The following is a 21,671-nucleotide window of genomic DNA, read 5'->3' on the forward strand; positions in this document are numbered from 1 at the left end:
ATCATAAGACTCAAGTTTGGAATGTATGCTAAAGCAGGGAAGCATCCCTTCGATCTTTCGAAAACATGCTGGAAGAACAACCTTTCCAAAATACGACTCCCTCCCATGAGTGCCTACGATGGTTCCCAACTGTCCATAGGATCAAGTCACAGCACTTCTGTCTGGTTTCATACACCCTGGTCCTACCCACCCTCTATGAATACTCACAGGAGCTGGGGCTAAGTAACCAGAGTTTGGATTCCTTTTGTTCTTGGGAGTTTCTGTCATCGTGTCCTGCATTAAGGGATGCAATTCCCCAAATGACCCCCTTAGCGTCATTTTCCATCCTCCTACTCCCAGGGTGTTCTCAACTCACTCAAATCCCTCCCCTCGTTCTCTGCACCACCCTGTAGATTCCTGCCTCTATGTCTTTACTTCTGTAGCTGCCCCTGCCTTGAACGTCCTCCCCTGTCTCTCGAGCTCCCTACTTCCTACCAATTTACCAAGACCCAGCAAGAAGCCCATCTGGCTTCCATTACTCCATTTCCCTCCCATTAATCTTTCTTCCCTGATCTCTCATAGCAGCAGTAGCGGCAATGCCCAACTGAGCGCTCGATGTGTCAGTGTATGGAGCCATCAAGTTGTTTCAGCACATGCATCCTGCCTGCCGCTGAACTGTGCATCCTTCAAGGCCAGGGCCCAGATACTCTACATCTTTGCTGGTCCCAGAGGGAAGAAGCATCGTCTACATGCTGAACGTTCAAATATCAGTAGTAGTAGTGGGAGAAAAAAAAATTGTATTGGGGAAATAACAATGAAAAAAACAGACAAACAAACAAATATCTCCTCCTCCAGGGTTAACCTAGAAAATCAAATCAACTAATACTCTGCATGTGCTGGAAACAAACCTTCCTCCTTATCCATTTCTAGCACCTTGTGTTTTTCTGTGTCTGCTTTTTGTTCTTTTGTTTTTAATTTCTTTTTTTTTTTTTTCCTTGACCATGGTGTGCTGCTGTGTTTGATGTGGGATTTTTAGTTCCCAGACCAGGTATTGAACCTGCACCACAAAGGTGAAAGCAGCAACTCCTAACTACTAGACCACTAGGGAACTCCCCCAGCTCCTTGTTTATATAAAACATCACAGGTGAAAATCCAAATGAGCCTGCAATTAGAAAGTTTTGGCCAAGATTAACACTCCTCAATATCTAGTAGGCATTGCTTGTTAACCGGGTTTAGAGGAAGCTCCTTTACCATCACGGGGCTCTAATAACTGCTGGCATTTCATTGGGCTCATCCAGTAGTCACTAAGCTGCAGGGTTTTATGAGCCAAGAAGTGTGATATGGTCTAGCGTACAGGCTTTAAAAGCAAACCTCACACAATTCTTAGGTCCTTCTAAGGCAACTCAGAGATGGCCTTGGGGACCAAGGGGAGACCTGACCCCCACCCCCAATTCAACCAGAACAGCTCTCTTCCAACAGCTTCATAGCCCAGACTCTGCTTGAGAAAAAGGTTTTATTATTAAAGTGTTTGTAAAGAAAACTACTACAGACATGAGACTGCTTGGAATCAGAAGACAAGCTATATTCCAGACTCAGCCAATTACTGCCTGTGGGAAACTAGACACCCTATCATTTGTTCTGAACCTTCAGGCATTAGTATGGCTCACCCCAAACATATCAGGTTGTTGTGAGGGCTACATGAGGCAGCACGTATGAATGCCCAATGCGGAGTAGGCACCTCAACATGTCTCAACACTCATCTTCATCTGGGGGTGGACATTAGCCGAAACACTGTCTTTAGTGTATCTAGAATGGTCAGGTGACAAGAGCCCCTGTAAATCCAGCTCAGAGCAGGAGGATGCATGTGGTCAACTTCACCTGGCAACCCTTTCAACCTCCAGATATCCTGGACCAGAAACACCCTGCCACGGCCAGGTCTCCACAGTACGTTTTCATGGCAACTCTGTCCTTTTCCCTCACTGTGCATCAACAGTATGTAATTATCTCTGCAATTCTTTGTTTGATGTCTATCTCTCCCTAGATTGTAAGGTCACATCTGTCCTATTCGGGGCCAGATCTCAACATCCCACACATACCTCCCATTGAACACCCCTGAATAGGGCTTGCTGAAGAAATTACTAAATCATTCAAGTAAGGACATCTCCATGCTGGGCACAGGGAACCTAAAAAATATAAAATAGAATTCCTGGAGTTCCCTTTGTGGCACAGCAGAAATGAATCCGACTAGGAACCATGAGGTTGCAGGTTCGATCTCGGGCCTGGCTCATTGAGTTAAGGATCTGGCATTGCTGTGAGCTGTGGTGTAGGTCGCAGATGCAGCTCAGATCTGGCGTGGCTGTGGCTGTGGCGCAGGTCGGTAGCTACATCTCCGATTCAGCCCCTAGCCTGGGAACCTCCATATTCCATGGATTCATCCCTAAAAAGACAAAAAGACAAAAAAAAAAAAAAAAAAGGATTCCCTGACATTAAGGGACTCTCCAGGTCCTGAGAATGACACAGATGGATACAGATGTTTACTGTTTTACTCTACCGCATCTAAAGAAATAAAATGAGATTTTTATCTATAGATGTCATTGCGTCAAATGAAAAAATGGCTGGAGGATGACCCACAAGTTTGAAGGACACGTGTGGAATGATTTGACATTAAACACAAGCTATACCTATACACAGAATTCATTCTAAATTTTCACAGTTGAAACTGAGATGTAGTCAAAGGACTGTTCTTCAAGAAATATAAGTTGTGGAATTCCCTGCTGGTTCAGCAGTTTAAGGATCTGGTGTCACCGCTGTGGCTCAGGTCACTGCTGGGCACAAGTTTGATCCCTGGCCCAGAAACTTCCACATGCCATGGGTATGGCCAAACAAACAAAGAAATATAAGCCATAGTTATTAAGTTGCTGTGGAAAGGGAAATACACTAAATAAAGTTCACATGAATGAATCCCCTAAACTGCAGATGGTGACCTATGATTGAGCTTCTTCTCACAAGGGCAACTCCATAAATCATGCTGAGTCCTATCAGGAATTGGTTGTTCATAATGGTTAATCCTTCTCCAGCAAGGCCAGATAGCAGAACTAGTTGCAATGCTTACTCATAATACAATTGAGCATCACCTACCTCTACTTCTCAGAATGCCCTTCCAGGCTGGGTATCACTGTGCCTATTATACAAAGTTAAATCAGGATCTGAGGGGTCAACTGCCCAAAATGACAACCTGCATCAACAGAGCTGGGATCTGAGCCTCAAACTCTCTGACTCAAAGCTCACGGTCTTGGCAAATGGTCATTCTTATTTCTAGGGGAGGAGGAAACAGGGACCTGAGACTTCACAGCCTCGCCCCAGACACATTCCAGGCACTGGAGCATCACCAGTGAGATCCAGAGGTGGAAGCCTAAGCGTCCAGACCTGGGACTTGATGCCTTGACTACTGCATGTGAGGCAAGACTGCTAAAACAAAAAGGGCCTCTCTTGGGAAAGCACATCTGTGATCAACTCATGGAAGTCTGGAAGGAGCTCAGGTCATTTCCTCCCATCCTCCAGGAGTAAAGGTGCACCAGGGACGAGGTGAGGCATCTCTCTTCCTGGCCCAAAGCACACGCCTCCCTCTCCCTCCCTCTGTTCTCCCCTCCCTCCCAGAAGCAATCACTATTCTGAATTGTGTACAAAGCATTCCTCTGCTTTTCTTTTTAAGTTTCACCACTTGTATTTGCCAAAAAACCTACACATTACTCTGATAGACTAAAGTCTTGGCAACGTTTGGGCAAAACAGGAAAAGTCTGGTCCAGAAAAAGGTTTAAGTAGAGTGGCCATGAGCAGTCACAGTTAAAACGTACATAAAATAATCACCCAGCCACTTTCTTTTTTTTTTTTTAATTTTTTTTTCCCACTGTACAGCAAGGGGGTCAGGTTATCCTTACATGTATACATTACAATTACAGTTTTTCCCCCACCCTTTCTTCTGTTGCAACATGAGTATCTAGACATAGTTCTCAGTGCTATTCAGCAGGATCTCCTTGTAAATCTATTCTAAGTTGTGTCTGGTCACACCAAGGAGGAGGATGGGAGAGGGAGGGCAGAGAAGCGGAGATGCCTTATGTTTTGGTCCTCTTCTAGCAAGTTCCTCCTCATCTTTTATGCCCTCACATATTTCTCCTTTTAGGGAAATGCAAAGATCAGATAGCTAACCCTCAGGGTTATGTGTTTACATTTTATATTTAAAAGATGTTCCCATGTTTACATATTCATAATTTTTCCCTAACAAACAGAAACATTTCTACAAATTCAAAATTCTTCGCTTCCCCATGACTTGCAGACAAAATTCAGAAGTGCCTCCTGGAGTTCCCGTCATGGCTCAGGGGTTAATGAACCTGACTATCATCTATGAGGACAAGGGTTTGATCCCCAGCCTCGTTCAGTGGGTTAAGGATCCGGCACTGCCATGAGCTGTGGTGTAAGTCACAGACGAGGCTCAGATCCTGAGCTGCTATGGCTCTGGCATATACTTGCAGCTACAGCTCTGATTGGACCCCTAGCCTGGGAACTTCCATATGCCATGGGTACAGCCCTAAAAAAGATGAAAGACACACACACACACACACACACACACACACACACACACACACAAAAGTGCTTCCTTACCTCTCCTCTGCCCCTCCCTTCCCTTTTCCTAATGTCGTTAACCCTGCTCTTGCTGCTCAGAAAGTATTTATTCTCCAAGATCCTAACTGATTCCCTACAATCCTTCTCTTTATTCACATTTCTGGCTGACCTACTCTTTCATGATCTCAGTCCAGAGCCTTCATTTTTTTTCCACACTGGTGGACTGATGAATCAGTTCCCTCCTTTCCTTCCACTGAATGGATAGTCCCTCTCTCCTCCTGTCCTGAAACTGTTTATAATATTTTACCTGGAAGTCTGAGCAATAGAAAATACTGCACACAACATCTCCATGCCACCCTTCCATTTTCCTCTTTCTGCAATCTCAATTATTTTTTGGTGGGGGGGGTTGTTTGTTTGTTTTTACAATAGCCACATTGCTCTAACCCATAAAATTCCATTGTATAGGTCTACTTCTCTTTGACATTCTGTAATTTCTTACTGTCATCAGAGGCACTGGCCCAACTTCCAAATGCAAATAGAAATAAACATGTTTCATGATAAATCACAATTTATGCAACCAGTAAATCAAAGGGCAATTGCTCTCTGTGGAAAGATTTTATGTCAAAGCTTCTTTTAAGCATATGACCAAGTGCCTTCAGCAACTGGTAGAGTCCTAGACATAGCAGGTGATTCCCAGACTAGAAGAGTCTCACCACATGTGAGAGCACACTCACGTGCACAAACATGCACCCCTTATAACCTCCCAGAATGGTATTCATTTTTCCTTCATGGCTGGTAATGAGGAAAATGATACAGCTAAAGTTGGTCAAGAACTTACAGTGGTTCAGTCATTGTGTTAAGCCCCTTCCATGAATCATCTCATTTAATCCTCACATCTTGGTAAAACCATTTCACAGATGATGAACTTGAACTGGGAGAGCTTTAGTACCTGACTGTGGTCACAGAGCTGTCAGGTAAAATTCCACTGAGTGTGATAATTTGATAGACATCTATCTTCTCTACTAGACAGTAACCTTTATGGGGGACACGTGTTGTCTTTTGTGTTCACTGTTGTGCAAGTCCATTTACTGGACTATGTGTCATTTCAGAAGCCCTTCGTAGGTACTTGATGAAAGCTTATTAAATGGATGAAATCAAGAAATATTTTGTTGGTGTCACTGCTGGTGATACCTCCATTAATGCCTTTAAAACAGAATTCACATAGTGTCACTATGACTTAGGAAAAAATTCTCAGGAAGACAAGAGATCCATTTAAATAGACCTGGATTAAGTTGAAAGATGTGCAGTAAGAACTCTTTCTCAAAATGTGTATATGACCTCAGGCAAACTCTTTACTCTCTCTGGGGCTGTTTTCTCAGTTATAAAATGAAGAGGGGAGGCTTCTGCTAAATACAACAGACCAAACATTTGTGTTTTCCTGTGCTTTCTTAAAGAAAAATTCTCTAACATTTCACTAAATAAATGTTTTCAATAACCCAATGAGAGAGAAGGAAGAGAAGATGATAGCAACAAAATTTAGAAAAGAAAAAGAAATTATAAACTATGGACAGACAAAAAAAAAAAGAAGTACTGAAAGCTAAGCTGAAAGTGGGAGAAGTGAAGAATTAAACTTGTTTATTCTGTAAAATATCAGGAAGGCTCAGCAACTGGAGGCAGAAAGGGCCTCTGAGCACAAGGACATGGATGGGGCTGGATAGTCTGATGGTCTAAGAATAATTAGACTCACAAATCTCCACCCCACCCTAGTCCACACGGGCAAGCACACGCCCCCTTTTCTACTCCAGCAGAAGACTGGAGAGTTGCATGGTTAGAACCAAATGTACTCTGAATTCAGGACCCCAGGCATCCTTGCGGCTGAGAATACAATGCTGAGAACAGAAGGAGGTCCTGTGCAAAAGTCCACAAATGACAGAGAGAGTCTTGGTTCCATCTTTCCCAATTCACTCTATCAATGTTCAGGCAGGTTTACACCCTCCAGGCAGAAAATTGGAAAATTTTTCCATTAGAAAAGTCAAAAGCCCAAGAGAAGTGATCTATGGCTATTAATACAGTTGGACGTTCCCCACTAAAACAACTGCCCCCCTCACCCAAGGTGGAGTCCACCACGGACAAGCCCTACCAATGCACACAGCTTCCAATTAAAAACTGAAAAACTAAACAGAGAGCCAAGGATCCTCAAACATTTGAGAAAACTATCTACTAGGAAAGGTAGAAATCAAGATAATAAACAGAAAAAGAAACTAAGGATATAGAGTGTGCAGGGAGCAGGGAAAAAAGAAATCCAATGAAAGCTATAATTAATATCCTGAAAGTGATAGGCAAAGACATCAACAAAAACACGTTATTTTTTTAAAAGGAGCAGGCAGATCTGAAGCAATTACTGAGCATTTAAAAATTTGATAGCAGAAATGAAAAATTCAGTGACGGTCTGGAAAGTGAAGTTCAGGAAATCCCCTAAAGTAAGCCCATAAAAGGTGGGAAATAAGGGGAGAAAAAAAAAAAGATAGGACAATTAGCATAGAGCTAGGAAAACCATCTAATAGGAGCTCCAGCAAGAGAAAGCAGGAAAAAGGAAATTACCAAAAAATTAATTAAAGAACTGTTTCAGAACCAGAGGTATGGGTTCCAGATTTGAAAGCCCCACCCAGTATAGTTCAAAGAAAAAAAAGCGACTCACACCAAGACATGTCACCTTGATAGTCCACAACATTGTGAACAGAGTGTGGCCACTACACTTCCAAAGGGGAAAGGCAGGCCAGTCACAGGACTGGAAGGCAGAATCCAATCATGTTCCGCGGGGGTGACAGTGAAGGGGACAGCAAGGGAAGAGGAAATGTCTTTAAAGTCCAGAAGGAAATGACTGACTCCCCAAGTCAAACTATTGATCAAATGGGAAGACAGAATAACATCTTCAGTCATACATGTTTTCTTTTTTTTTCTTCCTTGTTTTAATTTTGTCTTTTTAGGGCTACACCTGTGGCATATGGAGGTTCCCAGGCTAGGGGTCTAATTGGAGCCACAGCTGCTGGCCTATGCCACAGCCACAGCAACCAGCTCCGAGCCGCATCTTCAACCTACACCACAGCTCACAGCAACGCCAGATCCTTAACCCACTAAGAAAGGCCAGGGATCAAACCTACGTCCTCATGGATACTAGTCAGGTTCCTTACCTCTGAGCCATGACAGGAACTCCAAGTCACACGTTTTCAAAGGCATGTTTATCAGACACGCTTTCTCAGGAAGCTACATTAGAACAATCTTCACCCAGACCAAAAAAATAAAAAATAAAAACAAACAACAAATGAGAGATCTGGGAGCTGGGAAAGAGAGGCTTCAGAATGGAAGACAGGCAAAGAAAACCACTAAAATGGTGAAGGAGGGAGATTCTGGGATGTTGGAGCGTGTGTGTGCGTGTGTGTGTGCGCGCGCGCGCGTGCACGCGCGTGCACCTTCTCATTTGAGACTATGTATATTCACAATAAGGTGAACAATGGATGCTGAGTTAACAAAAAGTGTTAACCACCGGGAGGCAGAGTATAGAGAAAACATCACGGTAAGAAAGTAAATCATTACCTTCAGTACCAGGAAATCAGTGGATAATATCTAACCTTGAAAAATAAAAAATACCAGGATAGACACATGGTACTTAGAAATATGAAGATTATTGTGGGAGGAGTGAAAGCAGTAAAGAATGGTCATTGCCTCTCGAATGAGGGTCAGAGGTCAAGGGCAATGTGACACCGGACTGCCTCTTTTTGTTATAAATCTTAGAGAAAAGGTTGCATTAGCTAATCTGCAGTTCCTGGAGTTCCTAATTGGATTTTTAGGACATCTATTTTGTAAAATGAGTTAAATTTGAATTCCAGATGTCTTACATGAATCCCTCTTGCGCTCATTAAACCCTCTTGCCCCATCCTTTGTGGAAAGACACTGCCCCTGCCTCCCCCTTCATGCCCAATGCCAAGACTACACACGCCCCATACTGTCAGAGACTGACTGAGCTCCCACATCAATCTCTGCAAGCTTCCATTTTCAGGGTTCCTTTTTGAGCAGAGGCTTGGGAGTAGGTTTGTGTCATAAAAGGAAATAAAGCAGGTGAGGTGTTACCTTCATGGAACAGCTCTAGAATCATTAAGAAAGCTAAACTGCTTGTCAAAAAAAATCAAAAACTTCCCTTACCATCTCATTCAACCCTCCACCCTTAAAAGGACCTTGTGGAATTCCTTTGTGCTCCATCACTAAGCATGCAGCAGGGGCAGGACCAAAATAGTTTTATGTCTGGCTAATTTTATTTTAAATGGAAATTTCTCTGTGGTACATTGTTTAATGATGGAAAACAGGAGCGACCGCATCTTGAAGCTCTCGGCCTGGCTGTTGGCTTTGCAAAATGAGACATAACCTGACCAGGCTTCTGAGCCCATAGCCTCTTGCCTGTGTCCCCATGAAGCCTAGTTCTTCATTCCTCTCCCCACCTTGGGGCACTGACCTCCAGACAAAGTCATTCATCTCACAGCTGGTCTCTCTCGGCAGTCTCTGCTTCACCCACCAATGCAGCAACCCTTGGGAGCCCCGACAGGGACAGCAAAAGTATAGATGGTCCCCTGGCCACAAATCAATTCTCCTGGGGAGCAAGTAAGTAGATGGGGTAGGATGCAGGATTTAGGGCAGGAGGCAAGGGCGATGGTGTGAGCGGTGTGCAGGTGCACTCTCACACATGGGCACCCAGCTTTCATCATGAAGATGCATGCAATAGACGGGAAAATGTCTATCTTGCTCATGTTCCCGTCTGCAATGACGAGAACAAGCCAGTCTCCAAGGGCAGGGGTCGAGAATAACTAGGAGTGTGGGTGGTCTCAGACAGGGAGCCCTCAGCACAGCCCTGGTGGCCGAGAAGCATGTGACTGGTGCCCCACCCCACCCCCTTGTAAGCCCAAGACACCAGGAGTGCGACTCCATCACATTTTAGGGACATCGAGCCTCCGGCTTCAGCCATCTCTCATGGCTTCATTTCAAGGCAAATATAACTACTTCCAGCACAATCCTGGCTCAGGTGGAGGAAAAGACACAGCATGAAAACATGAAGAGTGTGGTCACTGTTCTCTGTTCTAATAGGTATAACATAACCTTAGGAGCATCTAGGCTTCAAGCATGAATCACCCCTCATCCCGCTCCATACCTCACCCAGCCTCCTCCCCCAAAGATAAACTATGTGTCACTAGAGTGTATTTCATTAGCTTATAAAGGCTAATCAGAGCACCTCATTTCAACACACTGTACTTTCCAAGGTTCTATGGGTTTTAAAAATGTTATTGATCTGCTTGAGGTTAAAAGAGCCCAAAATACCAGCATCGTCAGAAAAGGTTCAAAGAGGACTCTCGTGGGGCGCCAGGACTGCGTGCTCTGATAGGGACCCTCTCTCATGAACACCCTCATCAGATCTATGGATTCAGCCCAGCCATTGTTTCTGGAGCAGGTGCACCGTGCTAACCACTCAGAAGGTTTCAGACATGGTGGCACAAGTCCTCATCTCTCAAGGGAGCTCCTTGTACTAAAGAAAAAGAAACCAAACTATAATCCAGAGAACAAAAGAAGTAAAGATTCCTGGAGCCACGCAGAGCACAGGGGGAGTAATAAGGAGAGGGCAGCTCATCCTGGCTGAGGGAGCCTGGGACATAGAGAGCTACTCTTAGGATGAGGCTCAGGGAGTTCCCATTGTGGATTAGCGGGTTAAGAACCTGACATATTGCCCCTGAGGCTGTGGGTTTGTATCCCTGGCCTCACTCAGTGGGTTAAGGATCTGGTGTTGCAACAAGCTGTGGGGGAGTTCGCAGATGTGTCTCGGATCTGGCATGGCTGTGACCGGCAACTGCAGCTCCAATTCAACCCCTAGCCAGGGAACTTCCATGTGCTACAGGTGAAGCTTTCCATCAGAGTGAAGGAGTTAGATGAACCAATGCCTAGAGTCTCTGCGGGTTTGTAATTCCATGAGGCTGGAAAGAAGGCTCCTTGGTCTAGAATCAGGGAGCCTGCAGTGCCAGGACAGGACATAGGAACTGCTTTCTGAAGCTGACAGAGCATCACCACAGGGCTGGGACGGAGCTGTGACATGGGCCTGGCTGTTTATATGCAGGGGGAACAGCAAAGCAAAATGAGCTGGAAAGGCCAGATGTCAGAGGCAGGGGCAAGAAAGGAAGGGCTGGAGCCCAAATTTGAGCTCACAGTGTAAAGGAGCACAAGAATCACCTTCCACACCTTCAAGAAAAGGAAGGTAAGCAGCTTTACTAACTAGCTGGACCTGTAATGGACCTTGATAAAAATCGAGGTCTTCACTCTCCTCCTCTGACAGAAATTTTATAAAAACTGAAGGTCACATAAGCAGCGGGAGCAAGAATAGGACCCCAGTTCTGTTCTCCATCTTCCAGGGGGAGGCCTCTCACTGGTCTGCCCTTCCAGGAGCACTCACTGGCAGTTTTTTCTATTCTTCTCGTTTAGTCCTCTGGGGGCCCTCTCTCCTCTGGGATTTCCATCCACACTGCATTCACTGGGGATCTGTTATTAATCAAGCTCAATTAAACATAAGAGGTCATTTATTAGCCTTCACGGTTGGGAATACCACTCGAAAACTTGAAGAACAAGATGCACAAACCAGGAGTTCCTGTTGTGGCTCAGTGATAATGAACCCAACTAGTATTCATGAAGACTTGGAATCGACGCCTGGCCCTGCTCATCAGCTTAAGAACCTGGCATTGCCATGAGCTGCAGTGTAAGTCACAGATGTGGCTTGGATCCCACGTTGCTGTGGCTGTGGCATAGCCTGGCAGCTTCATCTCCGATTCACCTCCTAGCTGGGAATGTCCATACACTGCAGGTGTGGCCCTGAAAAGCCAAAAAAAAAAAAAAAAAAAAGATGCGCAAGCCAGAACCAGCTGTTCAACACTAGTCGGTATATACTGGGTCCATGTGTATTTTTTTTCCTTATCCCTGTTCATTTCTGCACTGTCTTACATGTTGCCATTTCTACATGTTGGGAACACGGCTGCCAGCAAATCCAGCAGCCCACTCAGCAGAAGAGAGAAGTGTCTTCTCTGTGTTTATACATCAGTCACGGAGAAGGACTTTGGTTGATCTTGCCATGATTAACTGCCCACCCCTTAGAGGCATCATTGCTGATGCCCTGCTCACAGAAGCATCCCCCAGACAGAAAGGCAAAGTCTGTTTCCAGAGGAAGAAGCTTGGGAAGATTTTTTATGTAAACAAAATGGAATAGCTGCTCTAACTTACTGAACCCATCTCTACGTGAAGATCCTCGGGAAGTGACGATAATCCACTCCCTCTGCACAGGACACATCTCCCTCACTGTAGGACATGAGACTGGAAACATACACTGGCCATCTGGGCAAGCACATTCTAGCAGGAGCCAGAAGAATATTCAGGTCAGGCAAACTTTTTTTAATTGGCTGTACCTATGGCATACAGAAGCTCCCGGGCCAGGGATTGAAACCATGCCACAGCAGTGACAGTTCCAGATTATACCAGATACTTAACCTGCTGAGGCACAAGGGAACTCCCATGCAAACATTTTAATGCAGCTCAACTGATGTTTAGGTAAGAGAAATGCATCTAAGTTTCCGTTGTGGAAAGGGCTACTCCAATGTATCAGATCTTGCTGAGATCAAACCTCTATAAAACACCTTTCTCCAGGTGGCCTCTATCTCAAGGCTCCCCCTTGCCTGTTCTTTTGACACAAAAGCCTGTTTGCAGGCAAGAGGCACTTGGGCAAATTTGGCATCACATTGACCCACTTCCTGGGTATGCTGGCCCCAATTCTGAACCCCATTTGAGTAGCTGGTTCTCTGTCTTGTTCCTAAAACTCAGTGCCTCGTTCACAGCACATTGCCTCTTTCTCCATGCCCTCAATCCCTGCCAGAGGACCAAAGCTCAACCTCTTTCTCATCTGTCCTCTCTCAGATGCTGATAGATGTCCCAGCCCAATAACAGAGAACCTCAGACCTTTACTGGTCCCATCTCCAAGCATTGTCTCCTGAATTCCCCACTGCCCTGCTCAACCCCAACACTCTAGTGTCGTCACCCCTGGTGCTGACTTTAGAGAAGCCACCTCTTATTTACTGACATTTCTGCTAGTGCCTCTCCCCACTTGGGGGGTAGGTCTCGCCCAGTTCCAGCCTGACTCACCAGCTGTCTTAAGCAATATGCACCACGGCAGCTATGACACTAAGTCAACAGCCCTATAACCCCATCTGTTAAATGCAGTGTGCACACAGGTAAGATGGAAAGTTTAGACATACCCATGGCCAAGTGACAGGCAGCCCAATGCTGGAACCACATTTATACGTCCCCACATACGCACTGTAAGATAAACTTGTACAATGGAGTTCATGTAGGAAAAGAATTATACAACCTTGTTACATCCCCTAAGTAAGAGTGAAGGATGGTAGATCAAACCATTTGTGACTTTAGAAAACTTTCTGTAGCTAGCTAGCACTGTCCAAGAAAAACATACGACTAATTTGATCTATCTTCAAAGTTCTTCAAGATTCAGTGGAAGGAAAGACTTGAGCCCCAACCACCCGCCCCCGCCCACCAGCACAGGGTTATAGGCACAAACACATCTGACACCAAAGTCTTAAGAGCTTAGAACAGCGGATCTCCATGCATGGTCCCCAGAACAGCAGCTGCAACAGCATCACCCAAGAACTTGTTAGGGATGCATATTCTCAGGTACCCCTTAGCTCTATCTAATCAGATACTCTGAGCCCCACCATCTGGGTTTGGACAAACCCTCCTGAGACACTCATGCCCATTAAGGTGACTGTACAGGAAGCTTTAAAATATTCAGATGCTCCCTTTCCGCTCCAAAGATTCTGACTGGGTCCAGCCTAGCTGGGACCTGGGTACCTGTATTTTAAATGTCCCCAAGGTGACTCTAACCATCACTATTGAGAGGCACTGCCCCAGGGTGTGAAAAGTCCTGCAGTTTTGTTCCATGACAGAGCTTCATCCTCTTTCTCCTGCCTACTTGTCGTGCTTCCCTGCACACAGACATCTGCCCTTACTCTGCATGTTCAGCCTCTGCAGGATGGGCTGGCCAAGCTTGGGAAAGGCTCATTTTCAACGGCTCCATAAACATCAAGCTTCTTGTTATTCACAGTGTTTTTGGGTTAGTTATGGCTGTTAATATCACCATCAAATCAAATCAGGAGATTGCACGGCCATGCTGTGAGATTTCATCCGGATGTCTGCAACTCCCGCTGAAGTCCTAATTAGGCGAAGTCACATACTCTATCTGAAAGGACTGCAGTTTGCCAAGAAGGGCCATGCTAGTGCTAAATAAGAAAAGGAGAAGCAGGAGGAATCAAAGGAAAAAGACACTGGAACTTCAGATGAATCCACCCACTGTGTCCCTGCTCTTTATGGAAGTCCACGTAAAAGCAGCTGTTTGGGTTGGATCCAAATTTGTACCTGGTAACCAGTCAGGGTCAGATGCTACATGTGGGCTGAGGCTGCATTCCATCCTTCCTTCCAAAACCATGGTTCTCAACCTTCAAGGATGAGGGTGTTTTTAATGACAAAATACTTCTCAGAGCCCTACCTAACAGTAATTTTCCTTTTAGTTTTGATGGGTGGGAAAAAATCCACAAAGAAATCTACTCTGAATTCATTACGCTTATAAATGAATTTGAAGAGTCACACCGATGCAGTAAACATTTGTCTACTCAGCCTAGAGGCAATGCTTGAGGCATAAATGGATTCCAGGGCCCCCTACTGTCCTTCTCCAGCCCTGGAAGAACCACTGCCTGATGGGAGCAGGGGTGAGTGGAACTTAGCAGTTGTTTTGTGCCATTTTGTTTTTTGGGTTTTTTTGTATATAAAAGTCACAATTTTCTTGTATCCACTGTCAGCCAGAGCCTTAGAGCTGCTCAACCATCACCAGGTGCCCTATGATATCTAAAATAAGCACCCTGAGGAAACCTGCACTGCTGGTAGGAATGGAAATTGGTGTAGTCAGTACAGAAAACAGTATGAGTTTTTTTAAGAATTAAAAATAGCACTATCATACGATCCAACAGTTCCACCCCTGGGTATTTATCTGAAAAAAACCAAAAACACTAATTTGAAAAGATACATACACTCCAATGTTCACAGCAACACTATTTACAACAGCCAAGACATGGAAGCAACCTAAGTCTTGCCTTATAAGCAGATGATTGGATAATGAAGATGGGGTATATATACACAAAGGAATATTATTTAGCCATAAAATAGAATGAAAATTTGCCATTTGCTACAACATGGATGGACCTGTAGGAGATCATGCTTAGTGAAATAACGCAGAGAAAGACAATTACTCTATGATTTCACTTGTACATGAATCTAAAAAAATAAAACCAACAAATAGATATAACAAACAAAAAAACCAAAAGGCCCCTAGATTCCTGTCTACATTTCTCTAAACCATTCACTCTTGAAAAATAAATCTGGTCTATTTAATTGCAATTACGTAAGAGAAAGGACCAAACAAATTAAGGTTGGCTCTTTCTTTTCTTGGAATGACTTTAGCTTCCATCTCCAAGGCTAGGCCACCTCCTCACTCTTCTAATCTGGTAACAGCCCCCTAAGGAGCTCCCTGTCTCCTCCAGTCCCTTGTCCTCCTGTAATAACAGTGGACATTCTGAAATGCAAGTCTGATTGTGGCTTTTCCAGTCCCACCATGGCCTTGTGAAAAATCCAAATTCCTGAGCATGGTATAGAGGGTGTTTCATGAGCTGCCCCCTCCTCATCTCACTGGTCTTCTGCTTAGCCTTTCCGAATCTCCCTTTTCTCAACTAACTCTTACTCATTTTCATGCCTCATCCTAACCATCTTCTCCATAAGCGCCTTCCATAACCACCACTTTCTGGATTAAGTTTCCCTGTTGGATATCTTCATAGCACCCCATCACTTCCCAATCTTACCATTCCATCACACCACCTTTGCTCATTTCAAATGAATCCTAGGAGATATCATAGAGTGAGAAAGCAGGAAAAATGGATTCAAGCGAGTTGTGTTCACACACGAGATTAGAGATAGTGGTCCCCAGATAACATTCTCCTTCTTGGCTGGTTCTTTTAGATGAGTCTACAGATGTCCGCCAAAACTAGTGGACACACAAAGGCATTGTCCATCCATTTCCCTGGCTTGCCCCACTCTCCACCCTTGGGCAGGATATGACCAGCATGGCCACTCTTTAGTAATTGAGGAACTGGAGCTGTCCCCATTGTTAGGAAGATATTAAATGAATATTTAGCAACATTTCTCTCTTCAGGGCTTGGGACCCAGCGTCCTCCCAAGAATTTCTTTTCTTTTCTTTTTTTCTGTCTTTTTGTCTTATTAAGGCCGCACCAGGGCACATGGAGGTTCCCAGGCTAGGGGTCCAATGGGAGCTGTAGCTGCCAGCCCACACCACAGCCACAGCAGCGCCAGATCCAAGCCATATCTGCAAGCTACACCACAGCTCAGGGCAATGCTGGATCCTCAACCTACTGAGCGAGGCCAGGGATTGAACCCACAACCTCATGTTTCCTCATCGGATTCATTTCTGCTGCGCCACAATGGGAACTCCCTTCCCAAGAATTTCTAAGACCCGTCTGTTTCCACCAAGGGGACTAAAGAAAAGATCTTTCTTTGAAGAACAAATCAGATCTTGTATTTTCACAAAAGGGAAAAGGCAGAGTGAATCAATGCAATTGGTCCTTCCCAGGGTCCTTCTTGATATTTAAAATGGAGCATTCCTGTGGATAATCCAAAATAACACACAATACTGAGAGTCATCTTCCCTTGGCATCTAAACAAAGCCTTGCATAATTTCATAATTCCCTTATTATGCTCAATTCATGGAGCTTTGGTAAGATTAACATGCCATTTTCAGAATAAAAGCTCTAAGCAATCTAGGTAAACGTTCCAGACAGCAAACATGTCTTTTTAAAAGAAATAAATAATAAATTTATGTATTTATATAACTTTTCCCATTAGAAAACAAAATATGTTCGTTATATATATATTCAAAAATATAGATGGCCCTAAAGAAGAGAGTAAATAAAATTCAACATTTCAACCAACGAGCCAGTGCTACTTAAAAAAAAAAAAAAAAATGCAAGCCAAGCTGAGTTTTGTTCAGTTCCTAAAATCAAGGCCTCTTTCAAGCTTTCCCACATGCAGATTCCTTTGTCTAAAACAATTTTCTAGGAGTTCCTGATGTGGCTTAGTAGTGACAAACACAACTTGTATTCATTAGGACACGGGTTTGATCCCTGGCCCTGCTCAGTGGGTTAAGGATCTGGTGCTGCCACGAGCTGCAGTGTACATCACAGATGCAGCTCAGATCTGGCGTTGCTGTAGCTGTGGTGTAGACCAGCAGCTGCAGCTCCTGTTCGGCCCCTAGCCTGGGAACCTCCATGTGCCACGAGCATGGCCCTAAATAGACAAAAAAAAAAAAAGAATTTTCTCATCTCTCTAAACCCCTGCCTTTAACCTCCTTCCCTGGTCCTAGCTTAGACAATGGTAATAATCAATTATTAATTAATGATGCCACCGATAATGTGACCATGCAATTTTTAAAAAGTACACTGCAACACAATACAGCGTAATAATTATTAGACATATAATTTCCTCCATGAAGCCCTCCCTGATTCCCCAAGTCTGGGTTGGCCAGTCCTGTCTCATACTCTCATAGACTGTTCACACTGTAACAGTGCAATTACTACCGAGTCTTCTCTTTCTCCCACCAGACTGCAGGCTCCACAAGGGCAGGGGCCAGTTCTAATTCACTGCTGCCCTAAGTGGCCAGCACACCCTCACTGTCTCTCTAAGCAAGGAACAATTCTCCAGGCTGTTCTATAAACTGCCTTGTTTCTCAATGGTAGAGAGTGAACATATTTCTGTGCTCATCAAGAGAGAGCTATATTGTCATCCTAAATGACTGTATCCCATTGCATGGAAAGCATCATTTCTTTAACCAGGCTTGTAGTGACTGCTGCTATAATGTTCAATGAGACTAAAAGATCATTGCTCTCAGAACTTTCAGTTCAATAGGGGTCACTGGACTGTGAGTAAGAATCTAAGAACTCTGATATGACGAGATTTAACAGAAGAGTTTCCTTATGCCTTCCATCTGCTCCAAAGGTCTTTTGCTGCCTACTGCCTATGCCTTAGCGGCATTTTGATGGTTGACGTTGCCAGATTCATGACCTTCAGCTAAATGATGCAACATTGTTTTAAAATACTTAGTATTTTCTGAGCATCTGTAAACTGCTATTTCATAATGTCAGCCTAGGGGAAAGATGCCAGTCTGAGATAAATACTTTGTCTAGAAGAGACCACGAAATAGATAAGCCACAGGGACAGAGTGAAATTGACCTTTTTGTACATTACCAGAAATCTTCTAGGAACTGAGCACATTCTAGTCCTAAAGATGAAAGAGTCCACCTATTTCCTATCAAAGTACATTGGCAAAGCTCCTACTGTAAACCCAGGACCATGCTAGGTTCTATGGAAAAGATGAGCCATACTTTTTTCTCTGGGTAAGTTTATGGTCTCTTTAAATGATAAAATGTTGGTACCAAAAGCTCTGGACCCCCAACATTCAATTCAGAACCCCTCAAATGTACAAACACACTTGCATTTGTGAACAAACATTATCCACCTCCTCCTGGAAAAGCAGATGAGTCAGTATAATGGCTCTGAAAATAATTCAAGGACTTAGGGGAAAATGACTCATTTCGTTAAAAAGAAATTCTTTAGGGCTACTGAACCAAGGCATGAGGAAGCTGGGCAAGGCTATAGAGCATCCTTCTTCTCTCTAAATGTAAGTATTATCACTTTTTGCCATGTCAGGATGCAGACACACAGCTGAGTAATGACCGGAGCTTCCGGTGCCATCAAAGAGCATGGTAATGGCAGCAAACATTTACATATTTCCTGCCCTTGAGGTGCTCAGAGGCTCTTTTATTTTACAAATGTTTTTCAAAAATATAAATAAAAACCTCCCTGATGCACCAGAGCAAGTGGCGACAGGTATTCCATCTCTGTAGCAGAGACAGTGGGAGTCCAATGAGATCGGAAACAAAGCTGGACACATAACCAACATGCACGTTTGGAGCCAGCATCCTCTTCTTCCTCTGAATTGTGCCTCTGCTTCTGATTTCATTGCCTGCTACGGCAAAGCCCGTTCGTTCTCATGAAATTCTCGGTGTGCTCCCCAACGCTCCCCAGACTCCCTTAAGCCAGTGGACTAGTTCTAGTCAATGGACAAGGAGCAGAAGTGAAGTGTGTCGCTCCTGGGTTGGAATTTAAAATCAGTGCCCTTGCAATCACTCTCTCCATCACTGCAGCAACCTTGGAGGCCACGTGGTGAGACAGAGGCCTCACAAGGTAGATGAACACGGAAGCATGAAACCAAGTCACCAGATGGAGAAAACCATCTAACCCGAGTCAGACTCTGTGACCATGAAGAACACTTTTGCTGTACGAAGCCATGGGGATGCAAGGGTTTATTTATCACCACAGAGAGCCCATCCTGTCTTGCCAGATACTACCCACCAGCCATTCTTACCTGCACATTCCCTTCCTGGCAAAGTCCCAGTCTTGTTAATGGTTCACTCTCTTCTTGGCCACATGCTCAGGGTGAGTAACTGCCTCTCTAGCCCTAGGACAGCAAGTCATGAGTTGATCTCATCAGATAATGATGGTTGTACTTGCCTTGCCAGAGATGACTTTAGGTTTAGACATGTGATCCTATTCTGGATAAGGAGTTATAAGGGAAATCTCCTGCAGAAATTCTGGGAAAGGCGTCATTCACTCTTAAAAATATACGTATGTGGAGAAGTCATCCGTGTTATGTTTCAAGATGCAACTCATGAGGAAGTGATGCTTGGCATCACTGTAGCCATCTTGCAACCATGAGGCCAATGAAAAAGCCAACATGGTAGAAATGACAGAGAAGGAATGTGAAAATAACATGAGTCCTTGAAATAATTGAGCCATAAATGAGCCAACTCTGCCTTTTTATTATTTGAGAAGTGAAAAGTATCTACCATTCAAGTCAGCATGGCTTAACCCCTGCTGCACATTAGGAAAAGCTGGGAAACAGTGAAACACACCAATGCCCCAGCTCCTGCCCAGAGATTCTAGGTTATCAGACTGCAGTGACGCCCAGACATTGCTCTCTCAATATCTCAGGTGATTCTAACATACAATCAGAGTGAAAGGCCACTGCAGCAATTTAAGATTCCTGAGGACAAAAACTACATCCTTCCAATATTTGATGTCCCTTCAATCACTAAGCCTAGGGCTAGTGTGCCTGCAGGCTCCTCCATTAACTGGAAAACAATCATCTATAAAGCAGGCAACATGGGCTCATCTCCCTGCAGGATATTTTCTCACATGAGGAAAACCAAGCTACACAGTTCCCATTGTGGCTCAGCAGGTTAAGGACTCAACGTTGTGTCTGTGAGGATGAAGGCTCGATCTCTGGCCTCAATCAGTGGGTTAAGGATCTGGTGTTGCAACAAACTGTGGTGTAGGTAGCAGATGCAGCTCGGATCCAGCATTGGGTGACTGTGGCCCGTAGGCCGGCAACTGTAGCTCCGATTCCACCCCTAGCCTGGGACCTTCCATATGCTGCAGGTGTGGCCGTAAAAAGAAAAAGGGAAAAGAAAAAAGAAAAGCTGTGTCTTGGAAGAGGTGAGTTGTGACTGGCAGCAGAGGCATGGGAAGAGGGGTCAGAGGCAGCTCTTGGCCAAATGCCTCTGTCCTTGGGAGCTCAGGGTGCCCTTGACCACCCGCCTGGCCTCTCTGTGCCTTCAGTGCTCCACCCCTCGCATTTCCCAGGCCTGGAGAGCTTTCTGGGTCATGTCCAGGCAGGTCTTTTTCTGTGTCTGTGCTGAAACCTGAGAGAGTGAGATTCTACAATATTGCCACCATCTAATATAGAATAAACACCAATCCGGTGTTCCTTTACTTTGAAGCATCCAGTGCCATAAAATAAACGAGTGCTTTACTCGATGCTGAAAGCTCCAATTCTGTACAGCCAGTGACGGCAGAGCCTGGGGTGCAGACAGCAAACAGCCTGGACCTGTAACACTCCTCATCCCCACTCCACTGTCCCCAGAAACTGGGGCAGACTTCCCTCCAAAGATAAGAGTGGCCTCTTTCCCTCTTCCTAGTTTTCTAGAACTGGGAGGAAAAAGCCCTGAAAAACTTCACTCTCCTATTCATTTTCCCTCTCCCTCCCCGAGGAACACAGAGGCTGAAGCCTTCCACAGCTATTCCAAAACAAACACATTCCAAAACAAGCTTAGACTGAGCCGGACTGTAAATCCTCTGTCTAGATAATGACTGACATCTATTACTGCTTATGATGCACAAGGCACCGAGCGGGGAGCTTCAAGCATTGCTCCAAGGTTAACAGTTCTATACTGGTTTTCCGTCAAGGCAACAGGTACCAAAAAATTAAGCCACATGTCTGTGATCACTTCACTATGTATCAGTTACACCATGGCAGAGTTACAAAAATGCCTGAAATGTCTTAAAAATTTAAGCTAGCTTTGGCTCTGCAATTTTTTCCCACCTTGGCCATGATCTGTCTGCCTTTGCCATCACCTGCAAATTGATGCTTCTGCATGTGTCTAGGTACCTGCTTCTGGCTGTTGGCTGGCTGTTGGCTGAGGTGCCTCTGTTCCCCTCCAGCAGGCTAGCTCTGGCCTGTGCACAGAACAGAATCAGTGTTGAGCGTGAAAGCGAAAGCACAGAATTCACGCAGTGCCCTTTTCCCTGCCTTCTGTTGATGGGAGCAGGTTACAAGGCCAGCCCACATTTACGGGCTAGGCGAAGAGGCTCTCTTTCCTGATGGGAAGAGCAAAGACACTGCAAAGGGCATGGATTTGGGGAAGCTATTAATCTCCCACAGCTGAAAATGATGGCACTAGACTGGAATCTGGGCGGTGTGGAATCAGGCCCTGAACTCCCCCAACTACATACTCCAGGGGCTGTTCACA

General features: G+C 44.7%; 1 long non-coding RNA gene across 1 annotated transcript in view; it reads right to left on the reverse strand.

Moving 5' to 3' along the window:
• Positions 1 to 21,408, reverse strand: part of LOC146397059 (uncharacterized) — a 510,989-nt gene extending 489,581 nt beyond the window's left edge. The window contains exons 1-2 of the long non-coding RNA XR_014826229.1: positions 21,311 to 21,408; positions 19,229 to 19,321 (exon numbers count right to left, since the gene is read on the reverse strand). This is a non-coding gene — a long non-coding RNA (uncharacterized LOC146397059). The remainder of the gene's footprint in view (positions 1 to 19,228; positions 19,322 to 21,310) is intronic.
• Positions 21,409 to 21,671: the final 263 nt, after the last annotated feature.

The sequence above is a fragment of the Sus scrofa genome, chromosome 14 (assembly GCF_054392235.1).
Source record: "Sus scrofa isolate SSC_HxYL_T2T_F1_AM1 chromosome 14, Sscrofa_HxYL_maternal_Yorkshire_Landrace_v2.0, whole genome shotgun sequence".
Classification (NCBI taxonomy): Eukaryota; Metazoa; Chordata; class Mammalia; order Artiodactyla; family Suidae; genus Sus; species Sus scrofa.